At 35.4% G+C, this 19,321-nt stretch overlaps 1 long non-coding RNA gene across 1 annotated transcript in view; it reads left to right on the forward strand.

The window, feature by feature from the left end:
• Positions 1–8,699: 8,699 nt before the first annotated feature.
• The window catches only part of LOC107695783 (uncharacterized), a 41,259-nt gene continuing 30,637 nt past the window's right edge, over positions 8,700–19,321 (forward strand). The window contains exons 1-2 of the long non-coding RNA XR_001635033.1: positions 8,700–8,994; positions 12,008–12,068. This is a non-coding gene — a long non-coding RNA (uncharacterized LOC107695783). The remainder of the gene's footprint in view (positions 8,995–12,007; positions 12,069–19,321) is intronic.

Below are 19,321 nucleotides of genomic sequence, written 5' to 3' on the forward strand. Positions count from 1 at the left end.
GAAAAATATTATTATGATTTTATTTTCAACTTTTTTTTTCAGGACTGCCCTGATGTTTGCATCTCTTGCTATAAATAATAACAGAATTACACATTCCCTACATTCTTAAGATCTTCCTTTCCCAGTATGCTCTTCACGTTCCCCATAGTGGCTCAGTGATATTGAGATCCAAGGAAGCAGCACAGGATATTAAGAATCCAAGGGTATGTAAACATTTGAACATGGTACTATGATGAACCAAATTGTTTTGTATTGTACTATATATATATATATATATATATATTAACTATAGACAGTGTTATGACCACAACTATAGCGTGTAAACCAATCAGTGAGCAATTATGCATTTAGGCAGACATGTTTACCTAGTGCATTCAAGCTATACATTTTAGCAGTACATGCATTCCTTGAGAAACAAACCCATGATCTTGGAGTTGCTAGCGCTGTGCACTAGCGCTCAATGTTTTTTGCTAGTCCCCCTCCATCAGGAAACGCATCAGAGCCATGTCTGTCTAATCTTGGTACTTCCTTTATACAGTAATATTAGCAGTAAATAAATGAAGTTTGCATTTAATTAATTTAAGGGTGCATAATATTATTTGATTGAAGTGTGTTATGAATTATTACATTGGGAGCTCGATGGGAGTTTGATTGGACAACTCTGAATATTGCTAATGATTCAGTGAGGAGATAAACAGCTAAAATAGCTCCACGTCAAATGAGAGATTAGTATACAAGACCAAATGCACAGGGCACAGAGCACCCTTTGTCTCACCCCCTATCGGAGAGTGTCAAAAGCGTATAAATATTTTAGAATGAGGTGTGCACATGGGCGAAACTCCCCCATCAGGCATCTGCTCTCTGGGTTCTCAGAGGGAGACAGGTGCAGATGCATGAAAGAGGATTTTATTTCTAAAATAGCATTTAGCATTTTCCTTCTGGAGATCCCTGTCTGTGAGAAATTCTCGTGTAATCATACACCATGCTCACAGAAAACTTTCAAAGTTGATCCTCCGAGACATATGGTGGCTTATCCAAAGGAGAGGATAGCAGGAAAGGGGGAGAAGAGGGATTTATACATTCAGACAAAGAAAAAAGGACACACAGAAAGTGGCTTATAAAGTAGTTGAATTTGAAGTATGGAAACATGGAAAACAGTTTATTGAGCAAAATGGAGACCAAAAATCTGAAAGTATAATCATGTTATCCAGCATGTTTTTATTGGGCTTCAGCGGAGCAGGTCACCTCATGGGGGCCACCATATTGAGATCACATGACCTTCTGAATCAGTGTTTTATTTTAATATCTTTAAGATACTGTTACAATTTTTGTTATTATTTTTATATTTTCTGTTTTCATTTTAATTTTAGTTAAAGTTTTAGTAATTTTGTCATTTTTAAAAAAAATATGTCTATAGTTTTTAATTTTTTTTTTAGTTTTAGTTATTTTAGTACATCAAGTAAACTAAATTAAAATGTTACATTGGCAAGTAGCTGAAATAAAACAAGTTTAAGAATATTGTATTTTATTTCACTAAAAGTTTATTTTATGAAAATGTTATTTAGTTTTAGATAACTATAATAACTCTGTTCTGAATACTATCTTTTAAAAATGTATTGCTATCTGTCAATATTAGATATTTAATTGTGTGTACTCACTGTTTTTGCATTTAGATTGCCGTATTGTCATCTAAAGTTAATCTTTAAAAACAACAATAATTTAACAATAGTATTAAATTAAATCTTCTGAACATTTTAAAAATTAATAAACTGTTCATATGCACATTACAAGGTTGTGATTACAATGATGTGTTTTTTTCTAGTATTTAATTTTAATATTAACATTTATTATTTAATGTTAATTGGTTATCTGCTATAACATCAAAATAACTGTTGGCTTATTATTAGCTTATATATATATATATATATATATATATATATATAATATGATTTATAGGTTTAATTGAAGACATCCCGAATTTATACTCTGTATCTTGCAGAGCTTGTCTTGTTTCATAGTCCTCATATGGTGATCTGTTTAGATCCTGTCTCATCTTTTCTTGTTTTGCCAGTCAACATGAAGTTCTGCTCAGTCGCTTGTCTCCTTAACTTTACAAAGCTTAGTGCAACTCGGTTCAAAGATTTAATTGTGTTTTGCAAAGGATGTGCTAGACAGAATGGCAAAGTTACAAGGTCTCTTCCGCTGTTAAGCACCATGAAGAAAACCGCTGTGATATTAAGACTAATATCTTTGACATTGTCTTGTGATGCTTGTGTTAAAAGGCCTGTTTATTTTCATCATTAAAAGAATGTGTTGTCTCCTGAACATGCGGGTCAAGCTTGCACTCCCAGTGAGGCTGTGCGTCTTGTTTTTTTTTTTTTTTTTTTTTTTTTTTTTTTTGTTTGGTCGAAATGAAGTAAATTGCTACAGCTCTGCAAGCCCTCATTTTCTCTTTTTGCAGTGATGCAAAACAAATACGATAAAATTATGGCCATCCTCACCTTCAGTAATTAGAAAGCGTGAATGATCAGAGAAGATGATATGTGATATACAGCGTCTGCAACTCTCCCCCCCAGAGATCACATTCCGTCTCTTTTGAAACAGATGACCATGTTTTCCTCCCCGCGCTCACCGCTCTCCTCTTCCTTTTTTTCCACACTTGAGTTACAGACAGAGAGAGCAGCTCAACGTGACATTGACTGCTGTGTTGTTGTAATGCCTCTCAAATCTTATTAAAGACCACGACTGCAAAAGACCTCGCTGACTCCACACATTTCCATTAACTATGTTGTTTCAGTATCCTACAAGCTGATTAAGAATTTATTAAAATTAGATTTTAACTCTGCGCCCAGATATCTTATCAGCACCATATGGCTGTATGACGAGCATTGTTGGTAGACAGCATTAATAAACACAGAGCACTGGTCTCTTTTGAAATGGTGCCACTATTTATATATCAGTGGTTCTTTGCTGGTTTTGTTTCAGGACTGAGATTTTACATTGCTCTTCCAACACGGTTGCAAAGTTGTTTATCGTACAAAAGTGAGCTTGAAGATGAAGTATGTCATCATTTGCATGTAACAATAGTTTCTGCTTTCCCAGCTTAAAAGCCATTTGTAGGTTGATTTCCCTGAAAAATATAAACACTGTGGCACTTTCAGATAGGGATGCACAATATATCATAATCATATCAACTTTAGAGATTTTGGTAACACTTTACAGTTTGTTAACATTAGTTAACCACATTAGTTAACATGAACTAACAGTAAAAAATGCTTCTAAAGCATTTATTAATTTTAGTCAATGTTAATTTCAACATGTAATAATACATTATTAAAACTAATGTAATTTCATTTGATTATATATTATTTAATGGACCTGAGCTAACATAAACTAACAATGAACATTTGAATTTTTATTAAATAACTTTAATAAAGATGAATAAATACTGTCACAAATGAATTGTTCATTGTAAGTTAATGTTAGTTAATGCATTTTTTTTTAATCTGTATTGATTGATATTGTATATTTTTTGGTCAAAATGAAAAATGTAGTTATGCATGCATATTTCCCCTATTTTTACAATTAGATAACCTTTGTAATCTTATTTTTTGGACACTTTTCTTGCAATCAATCGATGGATGGATGGATGACTGTGAATTAAACATGCACAAAATATCGTTACCATATAGGTTATTTGCCAATGTTATTTATTTATTTTTAAATCAATATCAGTTGATACTGGATAATTAATTGTGCATGCAAATTTTCAATATTATTTTTATTAAATTATTTTTGCTGTCATCCAACACCCACTTAAACTTAATCTTTTAAAACACTAATAATATGTAATAACACTGTTAGATGTGATCTGTAGCAAATTTAAAAATGAATATCCATTTTTCATATGTACATTACAATGTTGTGATGCCCAAATTCACTTGTAGCATTTTCTGTAAATGCATTTTAATTGCTCTGTTTGTTTGAGCATCCCAAACGATGATGTGATATTAGGGCGGGGCTGTCTCTTTGGCTGACCAATGGCAGGCAGGCTTAGGGGTCATTATTTTTGCAGTTCTGATTGGTGACACTCGTGGCACACTTTACCTTTAAAACCAAACAATGGCATTATGTATTTAGTGTGGTGTGGGTAATACTGTTTTATATTTGTTCTACTTTGGCATCTGTCTAATTGGGCTACAATGAGTTTAGACCAAAATACTATAGTTTGATTGGATGCTTTTTGCCAAACACAAAAGAAGCGGAAATTGCTGTTTATTATTTACATATTATTTACCGTGACCCCATCAGAACGGACCAGCAACCCATTTTTGGGCTGCTGTGTACCAGTTGAACCTTTGCTGTAGAGCTTGATTGGATTCACAGCCATCGACGTCAATAACAAAAGGTATGGGAAGTGTTTTATACTCCCTTTTATTAGGTCATGACCAGTTGCGAACCACTGATTTATATTATACTGTAGACGAATGACTGCAGATGCTCTTTTGAGTTCTGAATAAGTGTGCTAAGATTTTGATTTATTTTTGCATTTAATAATATGCACGTTTAGAGAGTTTAAAATAATTTGATGAAGCATTCTCCAGTGCACACATGCCAGTGGTTTTGTTTTTATTTGATACTATAATGTGCAGACAAGGCTCCACACTTTCATTTCCTGAGTAAGTGATTAAGGAAGTGACCACCTACCTGTTATTGTGCGCGAGTGGGACAAATAAATGAACCTTGAGAACACATTGTTACACAGGGGGGTTCCCAAACATTAGTGGCAGTATTTAGTGTTATTTTAAGCTTGGTTACTTAAACACCTGTTAAAGGCCCCGCATGCTTAATTCCACAGGTACGTATGCAAGGCATACTGCAGACTAGTGATATTAATAAAACAACCCAAATGCTGAAGAGAGCATTAACTCAAGTCAGCAAAGAAGGGATAGAATTATAACAGCTGCCCAGTCGGTTAAACTCTCCACCTTGTTCTCTCCCTCCCTCTATTCGCCCATCAACTCACAAAGCTGCTCCTTATTTACAGAGCACAGGCAGCTGCCAGCACTCCTAACTTCCGGTTGGAAGACAGGCGTCTGCTTCTAGAGGACATTGCTTGTACATATCTTTATCTAATTAAAGTAAATGCCAGTTGCCTGCCCTTCCACGATATGCCAGTGAGTTTCACAGTCGACCTTAATTACGTTCTAACAGGGATCTGTCTGAGGACAGGTATAGAGACGGAGAGAAATTAGACTTTTTTTTTTTTCTCTGACAGTAGTATTCCTTAATGTAATCAGGGTTATTCTGTGAAGTGGATACCTTGTCGAGTTTGAGAAAATGATTTTTAAATCACAGTTTTGTAATTTAAGCATTATCTATTTTATAAAATATTTTAATAAATTGCACTGTACCATCTCAGGTAGTATTAATACATTTTAATATATGATATATTAAAAATGAAGGCATAATTATGTTTTCATAAAGCCTACAGCATTCATATAACACCTTAACAGGCGTAACTGAATTAAACTAAACTATAACTACAACTACAACTACAACTACAATTTATTTATTTATTTTCAACTATGCACATTTTGATCTGAACATAAAACTGTAATACATTTTTTTTTTTTTTCTTCAATTTATTTCTTTGATTTATTTTTTACAGAGTGTATATATATATATATATATATATATATATACACACACACTCTCTGTAAAAAATAAATTAAAGAAATAAATATTGAAACATATATATGTTATTTGTTAATCTGTTAAAAAATGTGTACAGTATCCATTAAACCCACACACACACACACACACATATATATATGGCCCATATGGTGCTTAAACCATCATCTCATTATGGTCGAAATTAAACCCTTTTACCTCAGCTGTTTATTTTGCCTGTGTGGATGGTGACTGAGGAACAAACGGCCCGAGATTTGCTTGCAACATTCATATCTGTCACTCCCATTTAAGTTGCAAGAAACACCTAATATTTTAAGCTTAGTGTCTTCTTTTGGTGTATATTATTAATGCAGTTCGATTGAGAGGAGACAACGTGTTAAAGCTCATTATGTTAGAGGTGATTATAGTCACCGAATCCAGTGTCAAGGCTTTCTGCTTGCGTAGGGCAAAGGTGTCCTCACATTAAAAATGCTTACATGTCAGCAGGGCCATATGGACAGTGCTTTATCACTTTGTCAATGCAGACGTTAGGAGTGATATTCATCAGTTTGTCACTTTCTATTGTTCTCATCTGTTTGTGCAATTGTTTGTGTAGTAAGGTTTGCATGGAATGTACTCAAAGTATTCTGTTTGTTCCAATTATTCATACACCCCTCCCATTCCAGTTAGGCAGCAACAGACACCTAATAGAAACACATTTGACCTGCCCTTTTTGATGACAAAATGTTCAGGTTTATGTCACACTACAAATTTTGTTGCTGGAAGTTCCTGTTTGCACTCGCTGCATTGTTTTCCGCCTTCTAATAGCGAGGACCAGTGACTTGCAAGAAAGATTTAAACAAATATGTGGACAGAAGGAAACTAATTGCTTTAAGTGGTTCCACCTAGCAGTATGGCTCTTCTAACCTTGCCCTACATTGCGATTAGCTTTTAATGTTTCATAATTAGTGATGGCACTGGAGAAGAAGTCAGAAGGCTAAGGGTTTGTTGGGTCTGCCCTTGAGAGCCGCTCTAATGAATCAATGGATGGCAGTAATTGTACTAGTCATTACTGAATCAAGTGATCTGCAGAATAATGTATTGATTTTTGCTCTTTCTTACTACATAATTATTCTGTATCACAGTATTGCACCATCAGGGGAATCGACTGAAGGGTAAGCAGAATCTGTTTTGAATTTTGGAACGGTCTCATTTGCTTTTAAAATAGAGAAATTAACTTTTTTTTTTTTAAAGAAAGCTTTACATTAAGTTGCAAAGCAACTAATAATATGAAGCTCTATCAATCACGAGCCTATTCTGTGTGTGCCCCATTTTTCCGCTTGTCCCTTTCATAGTTCTTGCATTACCCCAGAGAAGTTCTTTTGTGTAACATGATGTTCAAACCAACCATTTAAAAGTGATGAACCCAACAGTCTGAACCGCAGAACATGAGCTTTACCTCTGAACATTGTGGGCTTGTGGGGCTATTTCATCATTAAATATGTACAGTTTGTAACAATATCCCACAGGCAATAATAGGATGGGGATTTGAACTATGAACATGTCTTTCAATATTTATCAAGCGGCAGATATGAAGTATAATTACATTCCACTTTAATAGCTAAAAACGTGAAAGGTTATCCTTATGATGTAATTTTAAATTGATTTAAATTAAAGCCACTATAAAAAAAGCTGGACAATGTTAAAGATAAAATAATTGCTATTATTTTATGCTGATATTTATTTCTTAAAATTCACAATTATTCACAATTATTATTATTATCCTTTATTTGAAGTATTCACAGTAAGGCAATTATACATTAAAGTAGCACATTGAATTAAACATGACATCTTGAAGTAAAAAGACAAAGTATTTTCTTGTAAAACATACTCCAATAAATTAAAACTTTGAATTTTTTTTTTTACAGTATTTATATATTTGTAGATAGATAGATAGATAGATAGATATGTTGATTCAGTTGCAAAATGTTTGCTAAAGTTGGATTAGCAAGATCAGAGCATTTCCTTGTTAGTTGACAATACTATTGATTACCTCTTATTCTTTTTTTTATGTCGAGCAGGGCTCATCACAAAACTGCTAATTAGCAATAATCTGTTTGTCAATAATTCACAAGAGTGCAGAATTTAGATAAGGAGAAGTTCAGGTTTGAAATACATTATCACAGCTCTTTTTGTCCCTTGAGGTTATTTTGTGTTATGACCTTCATGATTCTGTATTATGCAAAAAATATAGCTTTGATAAAAATGATAAATGATAATAAAGGTAATTTTCATATTTTGTAAAATGTCTACAATGTTAAAGGGGTCATATGATGCGATTTCAATTTTTCCTTTCTCTTTGGAGTGTTACAAGCTCTTGGTGCATAAAGAAGAATTGTAAAGTTGCAAAGACTAAAGTCTCAAATCCAAAGAGATATTCTTTATAAAAGTTAAGAGTCAACCGCGCCTACCTAAAACGGCTCGTTCTAACACGCCTCCACATGTCTACGTCACGATGTGGGAAGATTTGCATAACGCTGCCCAAATGTTCATGAGCTTTGTAAAAATCAACGCGTTTCAGAAAGGCGGGGCATAGAGGAGAAACGATAATGTACATTATGTGGAAAATAATGTGTTTTTTGAACCTTAAACCGCATAAACACATTTCATTATATAATTTGTGTAATAATACACAAAATAATGTTCTTTTTAGCAACATCATATGACCCCTTTAAAAAAATGCTATAATCAGTGGAAATTCCACTTCATTTTAGTTGCTTGTTTAAATGTAAAACAGTTATTTTGTCTGCACTGAAATGTGCAAAATGTCTCAAACATATAGTACAACAGAGGAGAGCTTATTTTTAAGACGGAAGACATTTTATTAAAGCAAGTGTCATCAGGATTGTGAATCCAGAAGTGACCACAAGAAACCCCAACAATGTCATATGAATGAACAGAATAAAATGTCCCATATCATTCAATGCAGTGCAGCTCAAATCAATACCACAGTCAGTGCAATTAGCCTGACGGGCGGATATGTGGAATCCATTCCGTGTTTTCCAGCTAACTTACTGTGCTAACTGAGATATTCAATTAAGGATTCCTCTTCCCACAGAAGCAGTTCTCCAGGGCAGATCTTCCGATCGACCCGCCCTATGTTAGAAATAGGAAAATCCAATAATAACAACACTCCAAAAAAAAAAGAAAAAGAAAAAAATGAGGCAACTTTGATCACGCATGCTCTCTTGTCATCCACCTTATAACCAACATTTGTTCTAACTTGGAAAGTCGCGGGAAAGCCAGGAAGTTACGTTACAGGTAAGACTGTTTTTGGATGAGCTACAGATCTCACTAGTCAATTGTAACTATTTGTTTATGACTCCAGTGAGTTTAATACTACCAGGTGTTTACGATAGAACAGATCGCTTGTGTTTGATCCAACACTTGCGTTTATAATATAAAGTCAAGTTTTGAATAGAACGCGTCACTTAGTGCAGAACGTGAGAACTGAAACTCTGCGCACCTACAATCACCCACATGCGGGACAGACGCGGACCGGTTCAGGGAAACCGTGTCTAAACCGTTTTGTACGTGTCTAAAAGTAGTTCACCACTTTTTGATCGCTTCCGATAACCCGTGACTTGCCTGTCCTTATCTGTCCGCTCGTCATACAGTTATTAATGCTTTAAAACACTGAGATGTGTAACCTGTATCTCTCGTGTCTTTAATGTATATGGATACAGCACAAGCCGTAGTGCTTTTTTTCTTTGATGTCATTCTAAATAATGTAAATATCAGTGTAAAACGAAACAGTTTGACGTTGGAGGTTTTCTGAAAGCTTTAAATCTACCCACAACGTGACCGGGCACCCAACAGGTGTAAGCAACGAGAGTGCAAAGTGAAAGCACTAGTGAAGTATGTACGGAGTGTGTGTGTGAGATAGTACTGTATGTATATACATATATAACACATATAATAACTGAATATTTAGCCTAATAATGGCTGCAACTGACTTATATAGGAATTTATTGTTCTGTGGTTCCTAAATTTTTTGTGTTACGTAAATATATGATAAAGTAATAATGCCAGTACTTTATGACAGGGTTTATAGTCCATTTTGTTTGGTTTGTATTACTGTATAAACTGTTGCTATGGTTACCTGCACAAGCAAACGCAATTTTTGTATTTAGCGCACTCTTAGTTGTAGTGTAACTTTTTTTTGGTTTTTGTTAATGAAACTTTTGAACAATCCGTTGAAATATTTATTATATTTATTATTGATATGTAGAATAATAACAGCTTTTAGACCCCCACAACTGTTTTTTTTTTTGGTTTCCGAGGGGTTTAAATCTTAATTGGTTGCAGTCATAGATATGTATAGCTATTCCGCCATATTGGAATGTCGTCACTTGAGGGCAATGCCGGCGCATCTGCACTGCAACTGTAGTTATATGCAATTACGCATGTATGAATATCTATAGGCTATCTTCAGTAGACTTCAGAAGAGGCTTTTGCTAAACTAACACAATACAACAAGGCGAAGCTGTTAGCTAACAAGGCATTTAAAAGTTACTTTAGTTTTAAAAACCTGTAATATTGAGTTAATACATATAAAAACACAAACCAACACATTCTTAACCTGTGAAAGTTTATAAGCGTCCAGTTTTTAAGCATTTTTATAAACAAATGCTGCGCACGCAATGTTGTTGCATCTTGAAACTCATTAGGTGCGTCCCAAATCACGTACTTATGCACTATTCTATGACATTTTGTAGTATAAATGGTGTGAGTAGTGCGTTCACACTGAAAATTCCAAAAAGAAAAAGTGCACTTTAAATACCTGGATGATGCACTTAAATAACCGAAAAAATGAAGTGTGGAATGTTGGACACTTCATGCACTCAACTGTCACAGCTTTAATTATGTAGCGAAGGGGGAGGGGCTATCGGACTGCGATTATGAATGACAAAATAACCTTACATAATTCATACTCTACATGGTTGAGTACATAGTGCAAAAGTACGTAATGTATTAGTGCATAGTGCGTCATTTGGGACGCAGCTATTGATTTTTATTATGATGGACTACATATAGACCCTTCCAAGATGGCGGACGCATCGTCTGGAGCTGTCGAATGTGGAATCTAGATAGGCCCACATATCTATGGGTTGCAGTGGCGACCATTTGGAAAGACAAGCTTGTCACAACATCACTGTATTTTTTACAGATAAAACTAGAAACTATTTTTTTCCCGTAAATTCAATATAAAATTTGCAGAATATTATTAAGTGATCATAAATCAATCATAAATTAACTGTTAGATATTATTTTTATTTTGAGCATCTTATCCACCTTATTTTTCCCGTAAGAGTGGGTGCGGCCAATTTTTAAATTAAAATGTGCGAGGATTCCGGTGTCATTCGCTTCCAGCTATTTTTAGTTGTGCAAAACAGCACGTTTTGCTGCTTGATATGGCAAATTAATGTGTCTTACCGTGTTATTTTAATGCATTATCTCAATGACGAACACACTGGTTTGTAGTTCAAACATTTTTACTGTTTACTGCACTTTGATATTCTCGTTATTTCCCTACAGCGGCTAATGAACCGGAAGTCTCGCATACTCACAGAAAACAGCATACTTCTGCATTGAAAACTAAGGAGGATAAAGCGTGTAGGTCATTACAGGACAGCAGTGAGGTAGTCAGTTGTTTTCTGTTTTCACTGTCCATTCAGTTTGTCATTCAGACATAGGGCAAAACTTTACATTATACTGTTCATGTTACACATATTGCTTAAATTAGGCTACTATAACAATAACAATACCAGTATGTCCACAAAATAATTGTGTATTAAGTACATAATTAGTATTATCTCAGCTTTATACAGTTTCATGAAGATGTAGTGTGTGATCCAGTTATATATCCTTTACATTCCAGAAAACACTATAACTTTATAATTATACAGTATTTTAAAATGATATAACATTTTCCCTTTTGCTTTTGGATTTATTGACTGTAATAAGTATTTACTACAGTTTGCACTGTCTAACTTTGTTTAGTGGCATTAGCTTATAAGATGTTTTTCCTTTTATTATGTTTGTTTTGCTCTGTTTGCTGTGTTGTGTCTGAAAGCAATAGTGTGTAAAAGATCACTGCCACTTTAAACCCCAGAGTTCGCATATTCTCGCTGGATCTTTCTGCTTTGCTAATTATTGTGTTGTTTTCTGGGCAAATATGTCATATCCATGGCGACCAGGCAGGTTTATTGTCATGCAATGGTTCACATAAGTAATTAATTACTCTCTTTTCTTTCTCCCTCCATGTCTCCAGTAAGCCAATCAGTTGAGGGGAAGCATCTCATGTTTAAAATGGCTGTGATATCCAAGAGAAGGTAAACAGAAACCTTGACGTTTAGAATGTTTTTGTGTTTTGAGCATTTCGTGTGTGATGTGTGCCCACTGTCTGTGGGTTTATCTATGGTGTGTGTTTGCGTATCATACATTATGGTTTTGAGCGTTCTGAAAAAGTATACATATTTAATAAGTAATTAATGTGTGAGGTAGCCTTTTTGTGTGTCTGGGTCTCATTCAAATGACAAGGCTCTGTGTTTGATTATTAGAATAATTAATGAATTCAGTGTATTATAAAAAGCTTAAACTAAAAAATTATTAAAGCTTTTTAAAAAGCATTGAATACATTTGAAATCTTCACAGGTTGCTTGTAATTGGTTATTAATGTGGGAATTGTCAGGGACAAGCTTTGCTTGGGGCCCCGTCCCACAGTGTTGATCTACAGTGTGTCTGTGGAATGTGGTGGCATGTGACTCGTGCACGAATATGTGCTTCCATCTGGACAGCCATCCAGCTCGAACTGTCAGAGCAGTTTTACAGGTGTTGATCAGTCTCGGGGTCCATCTGCCTTGAATATTCTCGTTTTGTTTGTACTTTAACTTTTGACCGCTGATAAATTGTGTTTGATTTGCTCTAAAGAGTTTATGCTGTGAATGGTGAATGTAACACATTATGCATGTACTGTAACTAGCGGAGAGAGCATTTTTTTCATAGTTTTTGTGATGTCTTTAAAGGAATAGTTCACCCAAAAATGTACTCCATCCAAGATGTAGATGAGTTTGTTTCTTCATCGGATGAAAATTAGCAGAGAAATTTTGCATTACCTCACTTGCTCACCAGTGGATCCTCTGCAGTGAATGGGTGCCTTCAGAATAGAAGCTTAAACAGCTGATAAAAACATCACAATAATCCACAATTAATCCACACGACTCCAGTTCATCAATTAATGAATTGTAAAGTGAAAAGCTACGTGTTTGTGAAAAATCCATAATTAAGATTTTTAACTTTAAACATCACTTCTGGGCAAAATATGAGTCCATAATCAATAATAACACTTCCTCCAGTGGCGAAGTCCATCCCCTGTTATCCTCTCACATCAAAATCCACCGACATATTTGTTTAGAACTTTTTTGAACTGTTTTGGCTTGTATATAGTACTTTTTCTATGCATATTTCTCTCCTGATTCAGACGAGATGACTTTTTCACTGCTGAACGCAATATAATGTATGGAGGACTCATATTTTAGTTTTGAAGTTAAAAAAGTCTTGATGGATGCAGCTTTTCACTTCACAAGACATTAATTGATGGGTGTGATGTTTTTATCAGCTCTTTGGACTCTCATTCCGACGGCACCCATTCACTGCAGAGGATCCACTGGTGAGCAAGTGACGTAATGCTAAATTTCTCCAAATCTGTTCTGATGAAGATACATCCTTTTACTTGCTTCAGTCAAAATCAAAGATATATTTGAGGTTTTGCTGATTTACTGCTAGTGTAGTAGCTGGTGCTACCTGCTTTTTCTTTGTCTCTCTGACCTTGGCTTTGAACCCGTAACCCTTGTGTTAAAATATACATTCATGATTCTGCGCTATGCTTGACAGCTCTCGAGATGTAATGCAATTGCTTTTTTACACCACCACTTTGTAAATTGCTCGCTGTAATGATTTGGTATCTGTATTCACACTATTGTGATCCTTGTAAAAATATCCGTTCTCAACACGCAGGCATGCATAGGCCACATGTTTGTTTAATAGTAATTGTTATTTTTGTTTTAGTGCACTAGAAATGTCCTCTTTGCATGCTTGATCAACCAGTAGGGAAATCTAATATAATTGAGGTTCAAGGTGAATTGCATCCTGAGCATTTCCCCTTGACAGAAAGAGCATGCATACTGTATACTAGAGCAAAAATAAACAAATCACACTGACAACAGTAATATAGGCTTGATTTTGAAGGCATGGAATAAGTATCGATTTAAGCCCTCACTTCATAGATGAAAATGGCCTTTTTGGTAATTTGTCCTGGGTCCATTCAATGCAGGAGGAGGCGAGCGAGAGAAACGGTTGGGGGGTGAGTAAGAGAGAGAGATCGAGAGAGAGAGCTAACGAGAGAGAAAGGGACATACTGCCCCTTTCCGAGCTCATTATCATTCTTAATAAGTCTTAAGGAAAGAAGGAGCAGTGAGTGTAAATGCAAGGTAATCCTAACACTGGCCAAGGTTACTGGGGACAAAGGCACATGCACACCCCTCCCTGCTGGTTGCACTGGGACACAGAATGAGTCGTACCCCCAGCAGCACTTACAGAGCCCTGCTAGATGCTAGAAGTGCATGAACGATGCTTCCTAAAAATGTTTTGTCTGGCAACTTGGGCTTTAGCTATGAATCTTTAAATTAACTGGTTATAAAAATATTCATAAAGCATTTTATTATATACAATATAATTATATTATATTATGTAAAATATTGTTTAATTACATTGAATCAACCTGACTACATTAGGTTAAGTAATGTTAAGAGTTAGATCATGTATGTACTTCTTGCACTGTATGTGCAACAGATTTTTTTAAATTTATTTATTTATTTTAATTCGAATTTCAATGAATTGAGGTTGATAATATTGCAATCGGGGTCAGAAATATATGGGGGCAAAATGAAAGTGACAGAAATGCCACAGAAAATTCCTGTGACAAAATCATCATTCGATTTTTTTTTAAAGGTATATATTCTAGTTATTATTGTAGATAATTATTCTAATGTAATTGATTAAATTAAGGCATTTTACATTAAAGTATGGCACTTACAGTGTTTTTGTTTGGTTAGAAAAAATGGCTTCATGAATGTAAAAAAACCCTCAAAATCTATTTCGGTGGGAAAATATTGTGATTATATTTGTAAAAGTTGTATATATTCCAGCTAGTTATGCTATTAAATTAAGACATTTTACATTAAAGGGTGGCACTTAAAGTGTTTTTATTTGTTTTTAAAAAATCTATTTCATGGGGAAAATATCGCAACTGCATAAAAAAGGTTATTTCTGACAAATGCAATCCAACATATTGCACAAATATGCACCTTTAGATTAAATATTATTTGAATCATGTTGAATTTATTTTTGATTTTGCATAAGAGCAGTTTTTACACTCTACAGTATTAAACCAGTTCTTATGTTTGCAGTGTGTACTTGTTTGCTGTCAGGTATTTATTACAGTTCTGAGAGGATTAAATGATTGCATGGACAAAGCTGTGTTTAGCTTACTGGTGAGTTTAGTGCATCATCTGTCTGTCTTGTTTTGAATGCTCCTGGTTTGGACGTCTCACTGATCTGTTTGTAGACCCTTAAAATATTATACTCATCATGCAGTGCATGAATATTATAATAAATATCAGTGTAAAGCATTTCTTGATTGACTGAAAAGCTCAGTGTGAATATGCATCAGCTAAATGAACAAACTCACTCAACACAGTCAGATCTGTTAAGCAGAGCTGTTGGCCTTTGTCTGTTTCTCAGTCACGTTTTCTCAGCTTCCCTCTGTCACCTAAAGATGATTTACCCCCAAACAGATGTTCCGACTCTTACCGTATGTTCTATTTTCTGCCCTTTGAAAGGTTATGAATGAAATGCAAAGCCTCAGTAGTGGTGCCCTTGGCCCGTAATTGCCCGTGTTTGTGCCACTGTTATTTTCTGGCTGAGAGATGGAAAATGTTGAGAAAGCGGAGCGCTGAACCTCTGGGAGCGCTTTGGCTTTGCGCTGGTTGGCGATACGGCATCGGTCCAGTCCTGGAGGAGCTTCTTTCCTGTTCCACTGCTCCCTATAGACTCAACCCCTCCCTGGTCCTGGTTGGGGTTTGTATGGCAACCTGCTCTCATCACCCCCTGGGGCAGCCTGGGAGGCAGAGAGCCATCGCCATGGTGATCAGAGCACAGAACCTCTGCAAAGCAGTCCATTGTGACTGCTGCGCGTTGAGGTGAGAGGAACAAAATGTCAAAGCAACAGGTTTTTTTCTTTTTGTTGTTTTTGCCTTTAATGCCCGTAGGGGTTTGTTTAGCCTTTGATTCATCTGTGCTGCCGTCTGCTAAACAAGTTGTTTGTGATATCTGTTAATTGCCTCTTTTAAGTCATCCGTTTTGGTGCACTGTAGAAGGCAACGGGAGGAAGTGAAAACAAATGAAAACTGAGTTTGCATTCAACAATCTAGAGAGATGAGAGAAGCATATTATCATGAGATGGTTATCACCCCGTTACGATAATTTGTTTTTACAAAACTTTTTTTATTGTATGTGAATTCTTTTTTTTTTGTCTTTTAAAATTACTCAGTCAATAAAAATGTCCTCAAGTGTTCAGGAGTATTAGTCAAGTACGAATCTTAGATCATAAGTGAATTCCCAGCGCTCACAAACCAAACGTAGAGTGAGATTCTAGCAAAACTACAGGTTGATTAATTTTACTTGAACTCCCCACTTTAATCTTCTTCTGAATGGGTGTTGAAAAAAGTCTTCTTTTAGCACTGAGCATATGAGATCGGTCGTTCTCCACTAGGGGCAGTAAGAACAAATTAAATCCTGCTGTAGGCTGATGCTGAGAGCCCCTCGCAGAACAGCAAAGTCTTTAAATTACTGAAGAGAAAAAAAAGCTCAAACTTATTTCATAAAACTTAAGGTACCGCTGAGATTTACCTCAAACTGAACTGATCTAAGACTTATGCAAAGTACCACATAAATCTCTTCTTATTTAAAGGGATAGTCCACCCAAAAATGAAACTTCTGTCATCATTTACTCATTATTTACGCGTCATTAAGGGTGAGTAAATGATGACAGAATTAAATTCCCTTTGATACTGATTTTTTTTTGCAGAGGCGTGTCATTCTGTACTGGTGGTCATGGCTCACTTTGATACAGAAACATTTTGAAGTACCTATATGCAAGGATTTAAAAAAATTATTAATTTTATTATTTTATTTTTAATTTAGAGAGAAGAATAGGGTTTAAATGCAAACATTTAGCAAAAATGTTACAAAAAGTATGCACATCTAACAGACAAAAAAAAATCTCAATTAGGTTGAAAAAATACACACACACACACACACACATAGCATTCTCTTTATTTATTTTTATCATTATTACTCATGTTTAAAAAAAAAAAAATTCAATGAAAATCAACTCAATTCTAGAACTCTGAGGGGGTACATGCTCCAAACGCTTCTGTGTTGTTGTTAAAGAAGATGTTTCTTCATCTTCCTCTGTGGTGTTGTTTACCATGTGCTGTTGGGCTATTTAGTTTATGTTAATTGATGCACGTGCAGTAGCACACATATGGTGCGGTGTGACAGGCGGGGCGGGAAGGCCGCGGCCGAGGGACAGGTCAGAAAAAGGGGCTGCAATCAGCACGTCTGAGCGTTAGGAAGGCGCCACTTTCTCCTCGTTGAACCTCGAGGAGGATGTGGGTTGCATTCTGTGGCAGGTTCAGTGTTGAGCCTGGCCTCTGGGGTGGGAAGGGACCGCTGCTTTCCTAAGGTGCAGAGGGACTCAAACACCCAGCACAAAGTCTACCGCCTCTCAGACCTGTGCTGCACTGAGCCAAAGACTTAGACTTTGTTCTTCTCTGTTCTTCATTTATCATGTGTATTCAAATAAATTTTTTCTTGTTGGTTACATACATTAGAAATGGGTTTTCTTAATATTAAACTAAACAGTGAACTCTACAATCTATTGAATCTCTTGCAGTTAACTAGCATTAGCTCATGTTAACGTGCTAAAAGTTCTCTTTATCATTGTTAACTTGATGTAATAAAACTAACTGAACTAAAACTAAATAAAAACTAAATTGACTTTCAAAATATATATATAAGAAATGACAAAAACACAACAAAATTTGTGATAAATATGATATTTGAATATAGGCAAAAATCAGTGGTGTGAAAAAAAGAAAAAATGTGTGATTAGCGATAATTAATTTATGCAATGAGCGAAAGTGTCCAATAACAGGGGAGTTACTGAGATGGTGGCCAACTTTGGGTGACCCGTTTCATATAAAACAAAACATCGAATTAAAGTAAATAATAATAAAAAACAATAATTAAATAATATGTTAATTTAAATATATTGATTGAAGTATATTTCATTAAATATATTAATTATAAATGTTTTCAAATAGATATTAAAAAAATAATATACCTTAAACAAAAAATATTTAATAACTCATAATAATTCAATAAAGTGTAATTCTTAATTTGTATTATTTTCTTTAAAGACTCAATGATTTTGAAGCTGCTTCTTTCTCAAAAGAGAAAGTGGATTATCAGCACTGACGTCTCTGTTTTTACTCTCACCTTCAGCGATTGGATACTTGGCCTCTTATGTTACGGAACAACCTTATTGACCACTTATTTGTCTGCTCCCTTTTCTTCCTTGACAGAGACCTCAGCGGTTGCCGTCTCAATCTGCTCGTGTGGTAATTCCACTTCAGAATTCCACTTGGCTGTCTGAGAAAATACATTTTTCAGTGTTTATTAGTATGCGGCGTTGCCAGAAGGAATTCCTCCCTTCTCCTATAGCCACTCCAGTAATTAGCAAATTGATTAGGAGAACTTCAGCACACCTCCTCGGTTCTTATCTCCTCATTCTAGGACAGTGTTGTGGTGCCATGGGACGGTGTAAATATTTTAAGGGGAAACCCTCAGCGAATCTCATTAATGGCTGTGAGGCTCTGCAGCTGTCTCCTGTTGAAGATCTCAGCCAGTTTTCTAAACTGTGATTAAAGAAAAGTTTTGTATTATTTAAACATGCTGTGTCCTGTGGGTTTGCGGGTGCCACGGAGATCCTCCCTGAGCTTTTGTGTGTGTGTGTTTTTTTCCCCTACTTTCTCTCCTCCGCTCCCTTCAGATCGATTCGTTTTGATTCACAGGAGCAAAGGAGCTTTGAACGTAGTGGTCATTCTGGGATGCATTTTGCAAAATGTGACAAAGACCTCTCTTTTATGTACGAATCCTAATTAAATTTTTACCCCATCCCTACGCTGCAGACTTGGTAGCAATTTGGCTGCTAATCACATTGAATTTTAAATGGGACTGTTTAAAGATGGCTTTAGATGCTTTCAGGATGGCACACTAGTGCAAATTAAGTCAGAATAGCATGCTGTTTGGAGAGAGGACCAATAAAGCAAAATCCACATCACAATTGTCTTATGCACTTACGTCAACAGACGTCTTACAATATTTGCTTTTCTCTTTTAATTAGTTGAAAGGAACACAGGTAAACAATCAGCTGTTTTTCTTTGTAAATGGAGACAGGAAA

This window comes from Sinocyclocheilus anshuiensis, unplaced genomic scaffold (assembly GCF_001515605.1).
Source record: "Sinocyclocheilus anshuiensis isolate Anshui unplaced genomic scaffold, SAMN03320099.WGS_v1.1 scaffold234, whole genome shotgun sequence".
Classification (NCBI taxonomy): domain Eukaryota; kingdom Metazoa; phylum Chordata; class Actinopteri; order Cypriniformes; family Cyprinidae; genus Sinocyclocheilus; species Sinocyclocheilus anshuiensis.